Here is a 23,693-nt window from a genome sequence, read left to right on the forward strand (position 1 = left end):
TTTTCCATGTGAAGAATGAGCTGGCAATTGTTCTGCAGTCTTTTAAATTTAATAGACCAAACCTGCGTTTGTGCTCAGAGTAAGTAACTAAGCTGCTCATTTTATCAACATTGTCTTCATTTTGGGAAAATACTTTGTAATTATACTAAAATCTTTCATGTGTGCCTTTTAGGACTTTTATTCTAACCTGCATTCACTTAAGGAAATAAAAAAACAAAGTTTTAAGTCGGTTAACAAAGTGCGGGAAAGGCCCATTTCTGTGCCACAGTGCACCATGCGGAGAATATTTTGGTGAGTGAGAACTTAAGAGCCATGACCGCAACCCCATCAAACGGCTTTGGAAAGAACCAGAACGCAGATTGTCGCACGCTAAAATATTTTGGAATGGGGCGTAAGTGCAACGCGACACAAAATTCATGGCCCGGTTCGTGTCACGGTTCGATTTCTTCTTCGATCATTGTAATATTTTTCACGGGATAAAGTGGGCAAAAGTGCAGACGTGCACACAAATGTTGGTGATGATTGATTGCACTCTTCTGACGTTAAGTGGCATTAAGCTTTATTGCACTTATTTTAAGCGTTTTCGAATGTCCTTGCTAATGCCTCGGCGCTGACCGGACCCGCTGCAAAATCAGCGATGCCTTAAACAAGACCCACATGTTCTACCTCATCTACTCTTGTGTTCCCAACAGTGGCGACACTGCCAGCTCAACTGGCCATATTCCCACTTGTTTGTTTTCCATCAATTAGTCGTCTGAATGCTAACACGGAGCGTCACCTTGACAATAAAACAATTGGCTTCAAGACTAATCTTGCGGTTTCGTGTCACGCATTGTGATGCCTTGGGGCCTTTAAACCTCATTCCAGGCACCTGCCTTACTGGTACCGTTCTATTTCTGGTGCAGGCTTTTCTCGCACTGGGACATTCAGTTAGATAATAGTCAATACAGTATAATAAGGGGGAAAAACCTGGTAGCATTGTAAAAAGGCTAGCATAAGCTCTGCCAAGATGTTTGATAGGCTCCGTTTGCTTTAATTGGACCTTTCATGAGAATTTGAATCCTCATTGTCCGCTATGAGATTGATAAATCTGTAAGCATACAATCCAGTCTGTTTTCTTTAACTTTCCGTCGAAGTCTATAAACATCTAATTGATCCACTGTGTAGGTGGTTGCAATCCCCTGCCAAGCGTTTTCTGTAACTGACGGCAGAAATGGCATCTCTCCAGGAATTATACCTGATGTGTCACTTGCTCACATAGTTTCCATAGCCACAAGCATCCATAGTGCTCATAGTTATCACCGAGATATTTGTGTGGCGTGTCTGTGGGTGTTTCTATGCTTCTGTGAAAATATGTGCTTCTAGAAAGTTGCTCAAAACTTCGGATCTCACCAGCATCTCTGCGTATGTCACAACTTCGCAAGACTTCAGCAAGCACAAGAGGATTAGCTTTGCTTTATCTTTGACTTTTGAAGCGCCCTCAGCAAAGGCTGTTGAGAAGCGGAGAACACAAAATAGAAGAATATCTTCCAGAAGTTCTTCCCACATTCCCCCAAAAATTCATTTTCTGTTTATTGAAGATTCAGGTTCGCAAACCTTGTACACCAAGTAACATCTGAAAAAATGGCGACATGCGCCGAAACCTATTCGTCAATGGCGACGTACACCAAAACGTACTCGTTGTCCCTGACGCGTGACAAATTCTTAATCGGGTCCATGCCCTCCTCAGGGGCGAACATATTTTTTTTAAAGTACTCGAACGACTCATTCACTGACAGCCAAATTAAAAAGGATCTATGACGTCTATAGTGTTGGACAAATGAGACAAAGTGTAATTGCACAACCACTACACTAGGTGGCAGTGGCGCTCTCATTGTTAAAGAGTGCTCAAGGAGTATTAGCTCCTCTGCAGACGTGTACTACACTATTTATAGTTGCGCCGGAGTGTTGTGGAAGGGCGCAAAAATATTTTCTTCTCAACTTAATTTGGTGTAATTTCTATTACTGATGGGAAAATTAACATTTTAACAAAGTGGAGGTGATGCTACAGCATTCGATTTCAGAAGTGGGACACATAACGTGCGAATCACCAGGACGTTGCTGAATTCCTTATATCTGTTCGCCATTGTCAGGTTTACCTGTTAGTCATTTATTAAACACTACACAAAAAGGAGAGAAGACACTCCGTTTTTGTTAGACAGCTCGCGAGGAGAGGAACTGCCTCATACATTTCACTACTGCACTCTCTAAAGAACCTCCCCTCCTCTCTTTATTTTTTATTTTTTATAGTTTTCACGTTACATGGGTGTTCCAACTCTAACCCACTCATCACTAAAGGCAAACATGCTTTATTTTTTCCAATCCTTTGTTTGCTTTATAATCTGTTCCCCCGTGTTTTGTTTTTAGTTCGTATTGGTCGTTGTTTTAAGCAATATTGGCAAATATGTGTGCGGATCATTTAGCGGTGGCGGGATCATCCTCCTCTTGTGCGCTTTTGTGTTTGCGGTGCTGTCACAGCATTTAAATGAGCGTTTTGCTCGAGCGAGAATGAAGAGTTTTCTGTCAGCTTCCACTCGTGGCGGATGATTAGAGCAAAATGCCTTCCCATCTTGAGTGGAGATCGCCACGGCTCCAAATAAAATCTTCGGTGATTGAAGGTCGCCATATTTTGAATTCTAATGGGCCCCGCAAGATGAATTGCCTGAAATAGACTAGCGACTCTTCCTGCTTCCCCTTCCTACTCAGCCCACCGCCCCCCTTCCTCTACTCCTGTCCACTGTGAAAAGAACCACTGGGAATGGCAAGGCCCGATGATCATAGAATTATTGGATGGTGATTCTAAACCTCTCAAAAAGGAGTTGCTATGGAGATCTCGTTCCAAACTGTGAAATGATTTTGCTTTGAAAGGCCGGAGGGTCTGAAAGGCGAACACATCATTGTTCAGGTGGCGGTTGGTTAGGAAATTGCTGGTGGGTGTGCAATCAGCGGCACTATGGCAGTGAAGGACCTGAAAAGGTTTGTTCGCTGATGCGGGACAACACTTGTGTGCATACGAAGCTTGCTCCCAGTCCAGGCACTCCCGTGCTCTCCGCTTTAGCAAAACAAATGGAATGTCAATGGTCAAGCTAACGATGAGAGGTTGAATCGATTTGGTTCGGGTATTTTTTGGGGTCACCATCAACCTGATCTTCTCCACATCATTCGACTTGGGATTCTACGCATTACCATTATTTTTCTGAAGAGTTTTTCTCATTTTCTTGGAATATAATAAGAAAAGGAAGCTATGTATTTATTATTATGATGATTATTCATAAAAACATACAAATGTTCTAAAAAGTATAGGAAAAATATTAGTAAAATACACAAATAGGTAAAATCAACAACTTCAAATGCCCCCCCCCCTCCCAAACACTTTAAAATACTAGGACAAATATTGGAAAAATATGATCATGGCAAATTCTTAAGGGGAAGAAAATCTAAATATTAGACAACAAATACAAACAAAAATTGTCAAAAATATTTGTTAAAAAAATACACTCATATTGTTCCCCAAAAAGTAGGAAAAATATTGCACAAAATGATGCAAAAACACATTATACAAAAAAGTAGACAAATACAGAAAGATAGGCAACGTATGCATAACATAGCAAAACAAACTCAAAATATCACCCAAAAATATTCGAAAAATAGTCAACATTCTAAAAACAAATTCTTGGGAAAAATACAACTATTAGAAAAAAAAAATGCATAAAATACAAAAATATGAGGTAAATAATTGGATAAAAATATATAATGAATAAATAAATGAATACATGAGACAAAAAATACACAAATTCTCTCCCTGCCCAATACTAGGCGAAAACACAAAAAAGGAAAAATGTAGGTGAACTTTGAGGTGTTGTGGTGTCCAGGGTGGTCCATGTTCACCATGGCTAATAAACATGCACATTAAATTTGATATTATTTGAAGGCCAAATGATCGCATACATTTCCTTTAATGCTTATGAGACAAAATGTTAACTATTTGTGATTTTTATTTTATTTTATTTTTTTAAAGATTGGATCAGAGTGCTTTGAACACATCATTTTGTAAAGCTGCCTTTAAGTTGCCAATGTATTTATGGTAATTGCGATGTCAGTACGCAAAGGAAAGACTTCAGAAGATGTCATCATATAGCTGTGACTTTCATGAATCCTATAAAAACATATCTCAATACCGGTAAGACGCCCCTCATGTGCTTCCCCCTCAACGCGCCCATAAAATGGCTTTTACTGCTCTGAATGCCAGCAGAATTGCGGCACTGACTTTGCGTGAACATTTTTAAAGGCAGCGAGAGGAATGCAAGTTCTTCAGACATGCTCTTAGCCGCCTTGCATGTGAAAACACGCGCAGGAAGTTGCAGGCGAATGAATACTGTAATTTAACGGAATTATGTTGACCACGTATCCTCCCAGGTAGCGACATCACAGGGCGCTCGCTCAATCAGTATCAGTATTGATCTTTGACTTGACACAGATTGCAGTCTTGTCTGTCTACGTCATTCAAAAGTGATGATAGCTAAAGATTCTCTTTGGGGGGGGGTGGAGGCTGACGTTCACTGAAAAACCCCAAACTGGTGGGGCAGGTCTTTCCTAAAACCATTTAAGACTAAGAGTCACATTATGCTGTAGTTCTTGGCGGGCACCCCCAGCTTGGAGTGCCGCTGTAAATCCAAAAATTGGAGGCTTTTGTCAGGCCCCTAATCAGGCCATCCAAAGCCACTCCCTCCAATCAGTTGTTCTACCTGGAAAAATTTGGCCTTAAGTGTTGCCTCATGAACTTCGTGGAAATTAATCAATGAAGGAACACTGTACAACATTAAAAATAAGTTGGTTAGATTGTGACATCCCCTGAAGATGGTCCTTTTATTTTTTGTTGGTCTCGTATGCATGGTGGCGGCCTCACAAGAGTCGAGGACTAATTGTAACAAGTGCCCCCTCAGACTTTCTCATTTTTTCCTCTTTCTTCTCATGCATTTGTTCCCCAGCTCTCAGCCGTGAATTGGGCGGCTGTAAAGTTGACGTGAATGTTAAATTAGGCAGACTTAATTGAAGGGAATTACGGTGGAATATGTGGTGGCCAAAGGCGAATGTCAGTCGAAGACTAAATAGTGAGCGATCAGCTGCTCATGCACGTCTGAAGCCGTTCTATTATTGAATTATCGGCTTTCCATGTCACAGATGTAAGATAACATCACATTGTAGATTAGCCACAAAAAAAAGTAGCTTTTTACATTGATTGAAATCAATCATGAAAGATTTATTGCTAATTCAAACACTGTTGAAACCCGACGTGCAAAAATTGCTAGGAAGAATTGGCACGGCAGGAGTTCCGAACTGTACATTGGGATTGCTGCTCATTTATGTATATTCATGCAGCAAACAAAGTGATTACGTTGCAGTATATTTCCTAAGTTCATACAAACACAATGGCAAATTTTCATTGCAATCACTGCTAAACAGGGAGCTGGTAAATTGGAGCAGCAAAACAATAATTCCGCTGATTAGCCCCTTTCTGTGGAGCCTAAGTGAACTGTTTATACTGTAGAGTACCTCTGCAAGAGGAGACGAACCAAAACAGGCTGATTAGACAAAGTAATTGAGTAAGTTCATTTCAGCATGAGGACAGCACAGGATGACAGCTTGCGCGCAAGTCCACAGCTCCTGTTGACAGGCCGAGTATGAAATCATACGTGGCTCAGTGACACTGGTTTAGAAGAGCAAGAAAGAAAATGAATCGAGCAGAAGAACAAGCTCGCGTGCATTCGAGGGAAGTTTTTTTTTTTTGGTTCCATCTGTGACATGCAAGAACTTTAGCCAGTTGTGATGCTAATTGCTCTTGTTGGCATGCTAACATGCTTGTGGCTAACTATTACCAATTACGCAGAGGTGGCAAAGTATTCATAGTCTGGACAGAGAAGTACAGATAGGTGGGCAATAAAAGACTGGTAGTCTTTATGTAAAAAAGTACAGACTCCAAAATGTAGCTACAGTAGGATGACCAGATTTTCAAAAATAAAAATAAATAATAAATACATTTAGTCAAACTTCGGCAATGGCAGGATGACGTGAATTTGGCAGTAAATAGGAAATTATTTAACAGTTAAATAATTCCTTTTTACCTCATTCACTCCCAGCCATTTTCACTGAAGCAACCCCCTTTACTCCCGGCTGTTTTACTGGATTGTGACTGATTTTGCAAGGCCCACAGAATATTCTGTTCTATTTACTATAAAAACATGGAATCTACCAAAAGAAAGATAGTCTCCTCTTTCATCAGGAAAAAAAAGTATATTTCTATCTGTTTCTGTTTTGCATCAATTAGCATTAGAATATAGCAAAGTTTCATCATTATTCACAAATCCGTTTAAAACAGCTTGTTGTAACATGGCCCTGGTTGATCTCTTATACTCTGCTGCCATCTGCTGGCCGTCTTTGTAATAACCAAAAAAAAATCAAGCATTTTCTTCAGTTCAGAGACTGCATCAAAGCCTTCTGTATGCGCGAGCATTAAAAAAAAGTATAAATACGTCTTTGGGAGCATGGTAATATTTAGAATATAACGTATTTATACGTTTTTGGGAGCAAATGAGTTAATGGGTTTATCGTATGAATCGCTATGACAACTTTGTGATTGACATACACATGACAAAAAAAAAAGAGACGCTGGGACAGGACCTGCGTAATATCAGGAAAAGACAATGAGGGGAAATTCATCACGATGCAGGACCCAAGGCTAAAAATTGGACAGTCACCCAAAGCTAAAGACAAAAGTAAAAATTATTTCACTGCCTATAATGTGCTTCTACAGGGGTAACAAAAAATTACAGGACAAGCTTTCCCTGCATTTTTACTAACGAAAAATGCTAAATTAGCTCATGACAGCAACTGAATTTTTTTAATTTATTTTTATTTTTTAGATCAGTCAAAGGATTTTTCGGTGCCAGTGGGTTGTGGTTTTTAGTCTGGCATGAGACACAAATCATTCACCACAAATCGTTCTTGGACAATATCAAACAATTCTTTTCAATAAGACCCTGGATAGGCAATGCCTTCTCCACGGAATCTGTTGTGTAATTGTTGTTCATAGTTTCTGGATGACGGATGTTCCTGCACTTCCTGTTTTTTGAACCTCATCAGACCGCAAGATCTTAATCAATGAAAATCTCCACAATGGTCGACTTCATGAGCCTTTTTGAACAGCTAAAAAGGAGAAACTTTAGCTAGCTAGCTACACCTACACCCCAAAAGTCTGCTGGCATAACCGCTTTAAGAGTGCCTCGTTGTTGGCCATGAGTGTGTGCATGTCACCCAGAGAAAGGTGGAATAGCAAAAAGGAGGACATTTTTAAATACTATTTATTATTTTTTAAAGTCAAACTGGACAGCCAACAGGTGGACCAGGGGCCTCAGACTGGTAGGGCCACTTTAGAGTGCCTCGTTTTCACAGTGTGGAAAAGCCGCGCTGGGATATATTCCGGCCAAATGTATTTATGTGGTTCAAACATGTTTTTATGACTAGCTATAAAAAGATCTAGTCGCACCATTGTTCAGGTCGTAGCAGACGTAATCGACAATCGAGTGTGGCGTGGTTTAAGCCAGAGCGGAAACAACAGGATGGTTCACAATTTTCAAGCCTCATTTTATCTATGAATGGCAATTAATCAATAGGATTTGACAGGGATGTTTGTTGCAACATATTTCTCTTTACAGGGACTTTACATATTTGATTAATTTCCACCACTGGTTACATCACTGTACAAAAGTCACTATTCAGGAAGTAACCAAATCATAAAGTGAGCTTGCACGACACTACTATAACTAGTTGTTCTTTGTAATGACGCTGATGAGCATTATAATCGTTGTTCGTGACACACCTGTGAGTCATCAATACTCCGAGCGCGCATCAACGTTCCGGCATGTTCGCTTACGGTTGTGACAGCTTTTTAATGAGCCAATCATAGAGGTGACGTAGCTTGCCGTTGGGACCTCACCTGTCTGTCAACACCATTTTTATATGGAGCTTTAACCGACGCCACCGAGCACACTCTGAGCATACCAGGCACGCTTCATTGAGCCTTTCACCTGGCTTCCTTGTTGACTGAGATGGTGGTACCTTTATGACATGGTTGTTGATGATTGATTTATAAAAAAATGTAGAGAAAAATGCAGTATGGTAAGCTAGCGGTTAGCACACCTGCCTCACAGTTCTGAGATCCGGGTTTGAATCTCCACTCTGGCCTTGCTCACAAGTCCTTAGTCTGGAGGTAAATACTGTGAAATAAAAGCTGGAATCCTGAACTTTTCATCTTTGGTTTTGAAACCCAAATATCTTCAGTATACAACAAAAACGGGTGCTTTTTTTGATTAAAAGTTACATTGTTGCTAGCTAGCAAAAACGTTAGCCTAAAGTTAGAATGACTCAGCAGATAAGCTCAAATAGCTCTAGCAAGTATTCACTGAACCTAACATGCACGTTTTTAGAATGTCTGCAAAAATCAACACCAGGACGGCAAGATTCAAACCCCAAACCTCTGGATTGCGAGGCTGAAATGCTAACCACTCTAGTGGCGTGCTGTTTGGAATTTATGCCATCTATTTTTTTTATTGTTTTGTTTATGAACAGTCATAATTTCAAACATTTTTGTTGGGGAAGGACAAGACTCATTGATTCCATTTTTACCGATCTGACTCCCTCCTGCTGTTAGCGGGAAGGAAGAGAAAAACAAATCGATACTGATGCGCTGTTGTTTGTCCTTGCGCTGCAGGTGCATTCGACGATGAGGATGTCATCTATGTTGAGGAAAGCGCCGACCCCGTGAGGGACATGAAGATCATTCACGAGGAGCTGAGGCTGAAGGACGAGGACGTGATCTGGAGAAGATGGCCATTAGAGAAGAAACTCAAACCAGAATACGTGAGTCAGTCTCAGCGGGATCTTTTGCACCCCCCCACCCCTCACCCCTCCCTCCCTCACAGCAGCGCACCACAAATAATCACCCTCCCACACACATGGCAAACCAAGAAGTGTGTTTTTCTTAATCCCCTCCACGCAATAGGCCTCCCTCCCTATCCCCCCCCCCTCGCCATTTTATCCCTTTCTGAGATTGAAAGCGATCAGGGGTCAGGAGTGTGCCGCTGCAGAAATCATTAATAGAGAGTTACTTATTCAGTGGCCGACCCGGGGTCAGCGCAGTGGCCTAATGAAAGTGTTTCCACACCAGCTCTTTTTCATCTAAAGTAATACTCACATCAGTCAACATGCAGCCGCTTAATCAAAGACAGCAGGTGATGCGTCTGTCTACAGCACACCAAAATTGGTGAGAACGCACAAGAACCTTAAAGTCTGTCGAATAGTTGTTCATGCTTTATTTTACATACAAGTCACTATAACACAATTTAGCAATGATAAATGTGATTTGTGGGGACTGGTGATTAGTTGTAATTTACATTGAACAAAATGGCCTGGAGTCCTGTTCCAAATACAAATTTCTCTGATTTGAAAAGAAAAATGTGCTGTTCCTGTCACCAACACAAAACACTAATGCCATCTAGTGGCGGAAAAATTACTTCTCTTTTTTTTTTTTTTCAAACTATAAAACTACTGTATTAATGAACTAAATGATGCAACCCCATTTGTGTTTGGTAACCATATATGTCCACTTTTATGTTAATTACACAAGCATATGAAAAACTGATATAACGTGCGATTAATTTAAGATTAATCGCAAGTTAACTATGAAAGTCATGCAATTTATTACGATGATTGTAATGTGTGTTTCTGTGTGTATATGCAGTATGATGTGGGCATTAAATACATTTAAAGTTGTGTTTAGGAAAAGGCAAAAAAAGCATTACATTAGATTTGATAATACCTGCAGAAACCCTGAAAATATTAGCCAAGTAAAAAAATAAATACATAAATCGGACCGTTCTCTCTGCTCTCAATGCTGTGGGCGTGTCTATTGAATGTGCTGAAACCCCGCCCTATTCAATCAAACACCACTGGGAAATGGATGCTAATTTATCTAGAATCTTTATCATGTCTATTCATACTAGGGCTGTCAGAATTAACACAATTATGCTATTGATTATTCAATCGAATAATTGTATGAAATTTCATTTTGCATTAAAGTGCATTACAAACACCCCCCCCCCCCCCCAAATTACTATTAAATCCAAGAATAATTACTGTTGAGAGTCTGAAATGGCTAAATTAAACAATGGCGCTGAACGATTACTCGTTTATTAAAAATAGTTGTCGATTAATTTGATAAACGATTAGTTGTCGATTAATCTAGTAATTTTGGCACCTAACTACATGTTTGAGCAAATATATACTCGCACCTGGATGTTGCAAAGTTTTTCCACGCTGTGACAACGAGGCACTCCAAAGCAGCCACGCCAGCACTAACCATGCCGGCTGCCATGCCAAATTTGAAAAGAACGGGATAAAAGGTGCAAGGCCGAATAAAGATGTGTGAAAATGCAGCCACGTTGTTAAGATGGTTAAGTCTGAACGGACAACTTGAGCTGTGATTTGACTGTAAATGTCCCATGATGCACTTAAGGAGGGGGATGTGGCATTTCACTCGGAGCGACGTGCCCCCGCCACTCCGAGGCTCGGACCACTCATTACACTAACGAGAGGGGCCATTTCACCTGCTGCACGGCCCACCCCCACCACGGCTTAACCCCTCCCTCCCTCCCCTCTCCTCGCCGCGCCTCCCCGCCAGCCATGCAGCCCCACTAACAGCAGCCATTCAGCCAAGGCAGGTGGCCGCTTTGCGCGCATAATTGCTGACAATTTTTGCCAATGAATAAAAATGATCTACATTACTCGTCAAAGGTTGCGCGAGGCAAGTCAAAAATCTATGGAAGGCCTCTTTAGATGGCAAGAAAGAATGGCGCCTATCAAAGGCTGTGCCAGGCTTTTAAGACGGGAGGGACGCGCCGTGATTGTCTCCCCGGCCGGCTGTGTGGGCCCCGCTCAGCTGCCGCCAGTCGCGTATTTGCATGTTTATGTCGCCATTAAATGCATTTTTATGCCTTATCTTGAAACGTACTATGACAAAGAAGAATCTTCTTATAGTTTTGCCTACGTTTGAGCTAAAGTGATTCAAGTTCCAAGTAAAAAATAAATAAATCCAGAACCAGAAATCAACCGTAATGTGCATATGTGTGTGTAGGTATGGGATTTGATTAATCAATTCATCTCATTATTTGGTCAATTAATTGATTATTCGGAAAAAAAATCCATTCCTTTTTTTAAAAGCAAAACATTATTTCAAATTGACAGTGCTGAATCTGCCGATTATCTCTATAATTTTTATTTCCATCTGTGATGTTTTATTTTGATTGAACATAGTCTGCTTTTATTGATGACTACAGAAATCTTACAATATTTCCAGTTAGCAGGCCGAATTTCCGAGGATTTTCACGATTATCAAAATATTTAGAGATTGATTAGTTGTTGATTAATCGTTCCACACCTCTAAAATACATATATGTGTATATACTAGGGGTGTCAGGAGATTAAATTTTTTAATCGTAATTAATCGCCTGACTTAAATAATAAACTCGAAATAAAAATTTGTTTTTATATCTGTTCTAAGTGTACAATAAAGTGTACAATAAAATATTTTTCTTTCATACTCTTACCATAACATTAACATAAAAGTAGAAAAAAATGTTGGCTGCATCTTTTAGTCATTGATACATAATTTCATAATAATCCATAAAATTAAGTTAAAGTTAAAAAGATGTCCTGTACTATAAAAAAACGTGTGATATTGATTTGTGTTGGTCATTTTTCTGCCACTAGATGGCATAATTGCATTTGTAAGATATCTAATCTTTAACATGAAGTAACTTCTGCACATTTAAAATTGTAAAATACAACTTGAACACACAGTCTCCACAAATATATGCATTTAATTTATTACTGCTAAATGTTGACGTCTTTAACGAACTTTAAATTAACTCAAAATTAACGCAATCATTTTGACACTCCTACTATATACATATACAATATGTGTGTATGTGCATGAATTTATATACAGTATACAGTACTATTATTGATTATGTATACTGTCTATACATTTGCAGTGCTTGTCAGTATATTTTAAGTGCTTCATTCTACTAAAACGCTACGTTGAGATCTTGAGTCACTGCTAATAATAATAATAATAATAATAATAATAATATTGATGAAAAAAATAAAATCATAACCAACTGTGCTATATTTCTCCATTGTTATCACAATTTGCTAACAATGCTGCAGTGGTGTTTGCAGGAACAATTTTCCAGCGCTTTTGTCCATATAAATGGTCTCGCAAACAACAATAATGGGAAGGCAGCCCACCGGCGGCGCTCGGCGGTGGCGGCCATTTGCGTTTGACCCCCGCGGACCCGCATGTCTTTTATTAACACCTGCCTGTTAGAGGAGCGCCGCGCGGCAGCCGCACGCTGATGAGGGAAACCTGGAGCGAGTTCAGGCCGTGTCAGTCGCCGTTTGCTGTTTCCATTTCACACATGATTAATCTTTCTGTGAAGACTTGGGCCGGGCGGGCGGACGGGCGGAGTGTGTGCGCGCACCTCTTCCCGTGCGCCTCTCCCGCTGGCTGCACTCTGGCTGCCTGACTAAAAGGTCTTTAGAATTCCTGCGGAGAGAGATGCGGCCAGAGTGAATGCAGCTGGCTGGGGGTCAGCGTGTGGAGCTTTTTGCTGCCATTGTGTAATTGAGGCTCTGGCAAGGTTTTTTCGCCCACCCCACCCCAACCCCTCCCTCACTTCTTTCAAAAGCCAGTGTGATTGTGAAGTGCGCTTAGGGTACTGGGAGGGAAAGGGAGGCAAGGGGAGTGTTTCAGGGGGTGGGGGAGTTTTCATATGAAGAGGCAGGTCAAGTTGATAGGAACAACGAGAACGCGTTGGGCTAATTTCTGCGGCGATAAATCAGCAATAATAGGCTCCGTTTCTTTATTACAACTTTTCTATCTCGAGCCCTCCCAGTCTCCACCCTCTTCCTGTCAAGAACCAGTCTTGACTCTGCTCTCATGCATTCGCCATGCAGGCTGTCAAACACACGGCCCGCGTGCCAAAACCAGCCCGTCATGGCGTCCAATCCAGACCAAGGGGATACAACGCATGATATTTTTAAAATGTTATTATATAATGAAAGTCGTTGCTGTTTTGTCCACCAGAGGACAAACTGACGACCACTTCAATGACATTTGATGCTTCGTTTTGCACATGACCAAATGGCTCTCACACACACACACACACAGGTATTACTGAAATGGTCTCACATTCACAACTGAAACACACAGAGAATACCGAATCCCTTGTCATCCACACACACTACTGAAATGCTCTCACACATTTAAAACTGAAACTCTCACAATTCTTGACAGATTATTATTTTTTTGCTCACATGCACTACTAAAATGCCCAAACATACTACTGAAACACTCTCACACACTTCTGATTTGTTTTTCTTGCGGGCATACACCATTGAAAACCTGTCATACTCACACAAATCACTCTCCCACGACACTACAAAGAATTATGACTAAAATGTTTTTAGTTTTTAATTTTTAATGTTGCAACTAAAACACCCTCTCAGACACTACTGAATGGTCTCACACACTACTGAAACTCTACCACTAATCTTTCGCTCCCTTTCTCTCCTCCTAGACACTACTGAGACTCTCACATAATACTGTACCTCTCTCACTTAACTGCAGATTTTTTTGTTCTGCACTACATGAATGCTCTCACACACTACTAAAACACTCACACTACTAAAATGATACGCAGTACTGAAACTCTCACATAATACTGTACATCTATCTATCTATCTAATCCACTCTTCTCACTCAACTCAACTGCAGATTTTTTTGTCATGCACTACATGAATGCTCTCACACACTACTAAAACACTCTCACACTACTATGATACACACTACTGAAACACTCTCACATTCTCCTACTGAAATACTCTCATTCACAACTGAAACACTCTCACGCACACTAAAATATATTCCTCACTCACACACTCCCAAAACACTCTCACACGCATACTTAAAATGCTCTCCATACACTTTACCAAAAAGCAAAGCAGATTCTGTAACATACCCGAGGAAGGACCCGTCATTTACACCTAACGAAGCAACTTCCAATTAGTTCTCAGCTATTTCCAATTTCCGTACCCCCCCCCCCCCCCGCCCTAGTTTCTTTTGCTTAAACAATCCCGTCAAAATATTAATGTTCAAAACTGCGACTGTACTGTGAGACGCCCCAGTGGGAATTTGTCATGATTTCAAGGAGGGAAGGAGGTCTGGTGCACGTCAAAGACTGCTTCAATGTGAGCGCAGTCATCGGTCATTGTTTGGCATGAGGATGCCTCGCGTTGGGGAAACAATTAGCCCACGGCCTGCTGGGTTTATATTCTTTTTCATCTCCTTTAATGGCTTCTCGCTCACACACTTTTCTTTTAACCCCAAACAGGACCTAATGTGCAAAACTCCAGTAATGAATGACAGGAAACACGTCTGAGCGCATTTCAGGTCAGATTCAAATCCAACTGTTTTCTTATCTTATGTGCAAATCTAATAAAAAAGCGTTTTGGCTTTTTTACTTTTTTTTTTTTTTTACAGCACACCTTAGGCGTTTCTTTCTTTTCATAGATTGAAGTGTTGAGCAAGTATTTTATTTGAACATAAGCAGTGGACCAACACATGTAATTAAATGAAATAATGCTCACAGGAAAATATTATTTATCCTCTGAGACTAATATTACATTATTGCCGTTCTAATGCTGCATTCGAGGAAGGTGGGAACTTGGATTCTCCCAGTTCTGAACTCAAAGTGGTCAAGGAAATTGTAAACAACAAAGATGGCTGATTCCGACACAGTCAGTCAAAATCGCGTTGGGTAAAGCTACTTTTCTTGAATAACTAAATTACTGTAACTCATAAATTAATAGATAAATATGTTTCAAAATTGTGTTTTGCCTTTCACAGTCTTTGTCTCTACGGGGTTTGTCATTGTTGAGTGACGTCAGACTTAAACAGCTCGGTGAAGATGGGGGTCCTTTTTTCCCCGGGTTTCCGAGTTCAAAGGGGCATTCCCGTGCATACTTCCTGGTATGAAGTCGGAAAAGTCCGACTTCCCACCTTCCCCGAATGCAGCATAAGAATCCCATAGAGGAGTTGTGTTGTCATCAGTTCATGAAATAAAACAAAAATGTTCATTTTACTCAAATATATACAAATATATACCTATGAACAGCAAAATAAAATAAAAAACTGATAGTTTGCATTCTTTTTAAAGTGTGATACAAATTGAAAGCCACAAATTAATAGATATTTTTTGTTTTGTTTTGCTTATGAGGACCAATAAAAGGTTAATTTTCAAAGAGTTTGCCAACTCCGTCAGCTATTTGATAGTTGAGACTTGACAACATTCACGTTGGCGGTACGATTTTTAGTCGTTCGTGGCCTTTAGACTTGCCATTCCCGTCCTTGGACAAGTCGGCACAAGACAAAAATGACATAATTTCATGGAAGCGCAATGACACATGTTGCTATCATTCTACCAGTCGCACGCCACCCAAGCTCTGAACAAATGTGAAGCGGATGAGCTGGAGGCAGCGATCCGGTTTCATCTCTGCAGTCATAAGACATATAAACATGACATACAACCATAATTGAAGTAGCGTCACTTCACTCGTCCTATTTTTTTTTTATTGCTTTTACTGAACTTTTATGATGCATTGATCACTTTCTTCTTGATCATAAAAGTGACATTTCCTCAAACGTGTCACTGCTGCCATGTTGTGTAAGCATGCATTATGTCATTCCTGTAAGTCTTGATTCAATTGTCCTAGTTTGGGAGGCTGTCAGTCAAGGAAGACACAGGTTGCTGCAGAAAGAGTGTAAAGGCGGGGCTCACTTCCATTCATTTGAATGTAACTGACTACTGATATGTTGTCACACACTAATTAAATGCGGAAACGTTCTCTTACACTCACTACAAAATATTATCACACACTACAGACACACTGTCATACACACTATTGAAATGCTCTCACACACTGCAGTTTGTATTTGCTCACACACACAACTAAAATTCTCCGACACACACTGCTGCAACTTTTTCACATATACAACTGAAACGCTCTCACTAACTATTGAAATGTTCTCACGAACTAATCCAATGCTCTCTTGTTCACTACAGAAACGCTCACACACTCATTACTGACATTTTTAATCACTCACAGTCTCACACTAAAGCAATGCTCTCATACTTTATAGATTCACTTTCATGTTGAATTCTGAAATGCTCTCACACTTCCATGTTTTTTCTCACACTCGCACACACATGCACGCACTCACAACTGCAAATCTCTGACACACACTGCTGAAACGCTCTCACTAAGTATTAAAATATTCTCACACACTAATGAAGTGCTCTCATGTAAACTACTGAAACACTCACACACTTTACTGACTTTTTTAACTCTCACACCAATAATGCAATGCTCTCACTTTTATGTTAGCTACTGAAGTGCTCTCACACACACTACTAAATTATTGTCATACACACCACTGAAACACTCTCGTAGACGTTCATGTCACACACTACTGAAATATTCTCACACACTAGTAAAAATTATCATACACACTACTGAAAGGTTCTCACACACAACAGAATTTTTTTGCTCACACACACACAACCGAAATTCTCCAACACACACTGCTGAAACTTTCTCACACACATAACTGAAACGCTCTTACAGCATACTGAAATGTTCTCACACTAGCTATTGATATATGATATGATATGATATGATATGATATGTTTATTCACATTACTGAAATCCTCACATCCGTACTCACTCATGCATTGACTACTGTGAAGCGTTGAATGCCACATACATGACTAAAATGCTGTCATACACACTACTGAAACGCTCACATACACCTAACTGAAACTCTCGTACACATTCCAGAAACACTTTGTCTACTGATTTTTAAAAAATTATTATTATTATTTTTTTTTTACCACTCTGATACGCTACTGAAACACTCTCCTTCACCCTGTCAGTATTCCCCTTTTGGTCAGTATCATGAACAGACTTTATACAGTGCATGCAAACACACTACAACATATCAGTTTGTTGGCACCTGGATGAGTGTTTGCCGATGTACTGAGTCTGACAGTGTCACTTAGTATGCCCCAACACAACATCCTGCCCTGCAAACCCTAAACAGCCCGCAAAACTTCATTAAGCACTTCATCTAGCATATGGTCCCCATTTTCCAACAACATTTTCTCAATTCCATACAATATCAAAGAGAGTGAGGGCCCTAAATATCAAAACAGCAAATATAAGTATGTTCAAAGCAAAAAGTCATTAATACCATCTGCTGATTCACAGTAAATCACAAGGGGGGGGACTCTTCTCTGGACGGTTATATTGAAGATGGTTTCACTGCACATATTTGGCTTTGTTGCCACATGTTGCCACATGTTTCTCACAATTCTAGCATTCGTGGCATGCTTTACAAGTGGCACTAGTAGCCCGAAAATCCCCACAGATGACAAATACTTTGTCCAAATAGGATGAATAAAAGCAACATTTTATTTTTCAAATGCTCCACTTAAATATTGATTAACAAATTGTATATCGTACTGCCCATATCTTCCTTTTATTTTTTTTTAAAGCCAAATCCCTGAGCACTTTACTTGGCTAATGCTAAATTAGCTTTGATTCTTCTGCGGCAGTGGAATCCAAACGCTCCTGATTACACAGTTTGTGAATTGTAATTTGACCAAAACGATCTTGAAAATGTTTAATTAATGGTTAACGTTCCCTAAAATGTCTCTGTTATGTGGACCCACACATGACACAAAACCAAGTGAGTTGGTGACTTACTGGATGACCTCGTTGCCGGTCGAGGGTGACACTGTGGGATGTACTGTACTGTATCCAAGCCACAAAAATATTGTGGACATATGCTAGCCACATGAACCTATTTGAGTGACAGGACAATTTTATTTTAATTTCGCAACGAGTTTAACATCCTGTGTTTCGTTTTTGTTTTTCCCCCCCATAAAAGTTGAAGCCTGCGCAGTTTAAACATTATGTTCAATGACATTTTAAGTTCATCGCTTACACGTACAGTATCAGTAAAGTAGTCAAGCAATGGTCATCAAGGGCCCCAAATCAAATACTGCTTAGGGCACCATAAATGCTTGGACTGGTGAAGTTGCACTGTAATTGTACCTTTACCACACCAAGACAAAACTAAAAATTCACTCCAATATCATTGTCAGTTCCTTGTATCACAACATAGACACTGATTCACCTGTGATTGTTAAAATGTTCCTGACACGAAATCCTGTGTGACTGTCAGACAAAGGGAGGAGGTAGAAAAGTCATAAATCAAATGATTCACGGCCTGTGCGATAGCTAGCCTGAGTCGGAAGAGTTTTGTGTGCGTGCGTGCGTGTCTGTGTGTTTTCTTTTTTTTCCCCCCCTAACTGTGACAGATGCAATAAATCAGAGCGTTTTAAACAGGCAAACAGTATACTGCTGCAGGGTCTCCAGGGCGCCACGATGAACAATGTTGACATCAAAGTGTTGATGTTTGACAAGTGATGAGTCACTTCCCTTGTCCAGAGAGGAGCTCACACCTGTATGGAGATGATTACAGGTAGATCTGGCTGGCCCTAATTGTACAATAAACGCTTGGTCTCAGCCCTAATGGCAGCCGGTCTGCAGCCGAGACGCCAGACTGCCATTTGCCTGTCGCCAAGCTTCCGTGTGTGATTTTTTTTCTTTCTCTCTCCCTTCTTCTCCCCTTAAACGCAGTTGAGATGATGATATGGTTACGGACTATTCAAAGCAAACAGCTAGACAAATTGCAATCTCAGCTGCAATGTTTGAAAGGAAAAAAGTGATTCACAGAATGAGGCAAATAAGCCAATTTTATGTGTGGCGCTAAGGACTGTCATTCAGGACATTTCCACCGATTTTATTCAATGCACTTTTTCAGGAAATGTTTGAATTTCAAGGTGTTTTAATTCATTCATTTAATCAATCATGTATTAATTTGAACTTAATGCATCATTTAATTAGTTTGAGTATTTGTGAAGACATTGTGGTGCACAAGTAAAAAAAGGAGAAGGTCAACTGGATTGGCTCACTGGGCAGAAAAACAACAATTGTTTTTTAGGGTAATTTCTCTTTCTGCTGCTTGACACTATGGGTGGGACAACGTATCAATACATCAAAAATGTATTGTTGCAGTGTGTCCTTTCTATTTCGTCTCAGGGATTATTCGGACAGACGTGAGACTATCCGCGTTTGACGGCTGACCCTTTGCAATTTGTAAGTGTATCATTCCAAACTGACATTGAAGCAGCAGTGCAAAATTGTCGCCTGGCAAGAAGTTTTTCTGTCCCCAGGTGCGGTTTAGTGCCAATTTGAAAAGCTCCTACCACCACTGATGAAAACGCTGAACTAGAGCAGGTGTTTATTCTTTTGATAATGAAGTAATTGTTTAGAGACCTTTTGAATGATGTATAAAAATCAAAATTGTCCAAATCCTTGTGATTTCAGCCTCTCAACAGTAAATATTCACAGATTTCTGTAGTCCTCCATGAAAACAGACCAATCAGCTTTGTGTTTTTTCAAAATAAGACATTTGAAAACATTTGCTTTTACTTAGGAAAGCAAAGCATTGATCAACAATTTTTTTGCCAGTTATCTGACTTGTTACGGACCAAAGCAGTTAATCGTACATCATTTTTATATATATATATAAAAAAAAAATTGCACTGTAAGTTTGAAATACTGTTCAATTTTGCGATAAAGGGGTGGAAATTATTTTTTTTGTCAATTTATAGATTCATTGACAAAATAGGTGGATTAATCAATGATGAAAGCCGTAGAATCAACAAAGGCTCAATCAGTGGATTCTTTGAAAAATGATAAAGCTTTCGCTTACAGTGTCCCTTTCATCCAGGTTGGGGTTCAAACCTTCAACCATCCAATTCCAAAGTGCTTGCAGCTCCCTACAGCTATTTTGTGTTGTCTAAGTGCTGTTTGGCCAAGTGCATTTGCCCATGTCCAAATCTATCTCTCAATTTTTTTTAATGGCTATTTCTCCTCAGTTCACACACATCAGAGATAAGAGCTCCAGAAGCTCCAAAAATGGCCCATTTTCAAACGAGATCATCCTGCTTGGAGTTCAGAAGCCACATAGCATGTTGCCCTTGTTTAGAGAAGAATGCGCAGTATTAGCTTTAGAAAAGCATCATTAATGGAAGGATCAGACGAGGAGCAAGGCCGGCTTTTATCCCCAGGTTCTCTGCTGGAGACGGTACATCATTTAGCGTAGAGAGGGGCACATGGCTCCAATCCTATACGGCGCATGTGTATGGGAACGCATCCATGTGCATGTTTGAAGTCTGTCTCCGAGGCGACTCCATGCTCATTTGGGTGCAGGCGTAATTGCGGTGCGGAGATCAAAGGCGCGCTGGCCCAGTGATGTTCCAGAGGAGACTTTAGCGCACAGCCCTCTCCTCTGTGCAACAGGGGCCCGCCCGCTGCTCGCCGACCCCCCTCTCCCCTCCGGCCCTGCGCTGCCCCTGCACATCCCTGCTCGTAAAAAATGATTAAGGCAGCATTTGTCATGTGTTTATGACTGAGAGGCATTGCGTGATAGGGAATGGCATCTACAAGAGTCTATCGAGAGGCTTTCTTCTCGTTTGTCGACAGACATTTCCTATAGTAGAGTTTGTTGGTGAGAGAGGCTCATTAACGTGTCGGTGATGATGTGGTGGTTTCAGCCTTGCCGGCGTTGGCATGTTTTCACTCATCACTTAAGGTATTGTTTATCTTACAAGGCGTCAACGTCTTTATCAGCACAGTGAAGCCCCCGTTGATCGCTGGTTGTGATGTTGAATATGTGATTCAGTAAGATTTTTTTGTTTTACCCCTCCTACATTTATTAAAACACAATTTCACTTTTTAAAGAATACCTGAGCACTTATACTCACTCTATCACTTCTAGAGTTCTAAAAAAAAAAAAAGCAACATGTGCTAGCTTGTTTATTTGTGACTCCCAGTTTATTGTGAAACTGACAATTAAGCGTTGTGGATTCTTACACCCACATTGTTCAGTCAAGCCGTGTAAGTTTGGTGTAACGGAAGCCTGATAGCTTAACGCTAATAGATGGGCTAATAGAAATTAGCATCGCTGGTGATAGATTATTGCCAACAGCCTCTCAAAATATCTACCACTCTGTCCCATATTGTCACCCTTTTCCTCCCTTTGTGGCATCATGTTTTTGTGGTCCAACAAAAAAATTATACAGTATAGCACAGGGTTCACCAATTCCGGTCCTCGAGGTCCGGAGTCCTGCAGGTTTTAGATGTTTCTGCCCACTAATACACCTGATTCATATAATCAGCTCATCGGCATGCCTGATAACGATCCTGATCTTTAGTATCAGGTGTGTTGGTAGGCGGAAACATCTAAAATCTGCAGGACTCCGGACCTTATGGACCAAAATTGGTGAACGCTGGTAGCATATTGTATGTGGAGTTTCAAAACCCGATCATTTTTTCTGGTGTGGTGCTAAAGGTAGATGTGGTCAATCTCTTATAAAACACATACAGTACAAAAGGAGCAAACAGCAATACTAACAGACATGTTGACGTTGCTCTGTTAGAAAATGTTGGGGACCTTCTCTGCCTCTTCTTTTTGCTCCTCCAGTAGAGCTCAGTGCTCAGATATCCTGTACAAAAGAAAAGAAAAAAACAATTGCTTAAAATTCAGTGAATATGGCGAGAAACATGAACATGAATGTATTATTATTATTTTTTTGATAATATACTATCTCTTCGTATTTCGTCATATTTTGTGGTGGCAAAATAGGACAGAGGAGAAAGATGTCATGATACAGTATTTCAGTCATTCTTCTTGTAATCCCCCCGGCCCCTTCTTCGTTCAATCCATGTGCATTAAAGTAAATTGCCGCCTTGTAAGTAGACGAGTTGACCTTTAACAAATCCCGAGAGCCTGACCTGTCTGTAAATGTGTCGGCAGTCATTCTTCTCCTGCAGGGTACAGTGTAAATAAGGGGGGGGGGGGGGCTTGGATATATGTTTGTGTACTGTATGTATGTATGTCCTCCCATGGCCTCCAATCTGCCTTTATTGACTTACTACGAAGTCCTATCATTGCACGTAAAACATGTTTATGAACATTAATGGCTTCCTTATGTGTTGTGTTGGCTACTTTCATCATGTTACCCTTCATCACAGTTGTTTCGTTGTTCGCCCCCCATCTGCTCCCATCGTGGTTTCGAATACCAAACTACCCAAAGCACCTCAGCTGGCAATAAAGACTCAGGGTCAACAACGTTAGATGCACCTGCGCTGTATAGTAAGTTGCAATTCGTCAAAAAAGGCAGCCTTGTTAAAGGTAACGCTGATGTAGTGCTTTGATTGACAACTCAAGAGAGGGAATCATTTAACAGTGTTTATTATGGTGGCTGCACACATTTGCACTCATTTGTTTAGAACTACAGACTGTGGTGACACTTAAGCCACTTGACGGTAGCGAAAATACACTTATGAAGTACTACTCAGTATGTTGCAGTTCAGTTCTGCGACACAAATTAGACCAGTGGTTCCCAACCTTACCACAAATGTAACATTTACTACAGCTCCTTTAAATAATTCCCCTTTAAACCGAAAACTTTATATATCAGAAAAAAACACTTAACAATAATACAAGACCCAATATAGCCGTTTGACTCTTTATTTTTTATTAAATCAGCCATCTGAGTTTTAATGAGACACTTGCGCTGCCACAAGGCTGTGCCACAAGTTTTTTCCTCCCCAGATGAGCAAGTTGGAGTGCACACATACCATTTCAGGCTTATGAAATGACTGACTATATTTACTTATTATCTTGGAGATAAATTGTTCTTCTTCAATCTTCTCTGGTTGAGAAGTCACTTAACTAGACAACCCCAGTAATAATGGCATTATTAAATGGTACCTCTGCAATCGGTAGTCAAAACAGTATTGTCGTTGTAATAGGCAGATTTTTGTGTATCTTAATACAGTATGTTCAATAAATGTATTCACTTCACATGAACAGTATTTTGTGTCTCAAGTTCAGCCAACCATCCCTCTTCTAAAGGCTAATTTTATATTTTGATAGAAAAAAAAGGAAATACGACCCCATTGTAAAAGTATTTTGTTGGTGTGTGCATAAAGTACGTACAATCGAAAGCAGTAAGACAAAAGAGTGCAAATGGGAGTAAATGGACCACAAGATCACAGTGGTTTACACAATGAACACAACATCCTGTGGCCACTGGCAAAACCAAATGTGTAAACACATCTGAGAAAACTCTGTTATCCACATTTAATGGCTCTTTATTCCTTCCAGACTGTAGAAATTCACATGCGAGCAAAGTTAAGATTATACAAGTAACACAATAACCAAGTAGTCAGTTATTAAGACAAAGCACAGTGTACATGACCCAAAATGCACAGAGTGAAATGAATTAAAAACGTCTTTTTTTTTGCAGGCTTTTCATGTTTATTGTCAAATTTCACCTTTG

General features: G+C 40.2%; 1 long non-coding RNA gene across 1 annotated transcript in view; it reads left to right on the forward strand.

Moving 5' to 3' along the window:
- Nucleotides 1–23,693, forward strand: part of LOC147164797 (uncharacterized) — a 45,246-nt gene that overhangs the window by 3,714 nt on the left and 17,839 nt on the right. Inside the window, exon 3 of the long non-coding RNA XR_015096718.1 lies at nucleotides 8,807–8,955. This is a non-coding gene — a long non-coding RNA (uncharacterized LOC147164797). The remainder of the gene's footprint in view (nucleotides 1–8,806; nucleotides 8,956–23,693) is intronic.

This window comes from Leptonotus elevatus, chromosome 12 (assembly GCF_054856555.1).
Source record: "Leptonotus elevatus isolate MCC_2025b chromosome 12, RoL_Lele_1.0, whole genome shotgun sequence".
Classification (NCBI taxonomy): domain Eukaryota; kingdom Metazoa; phylum Chordata; class Actinopteri; order Syngnathiformes; family Syngnathidae; genus Leptonotus; species Leptonotus elevatus.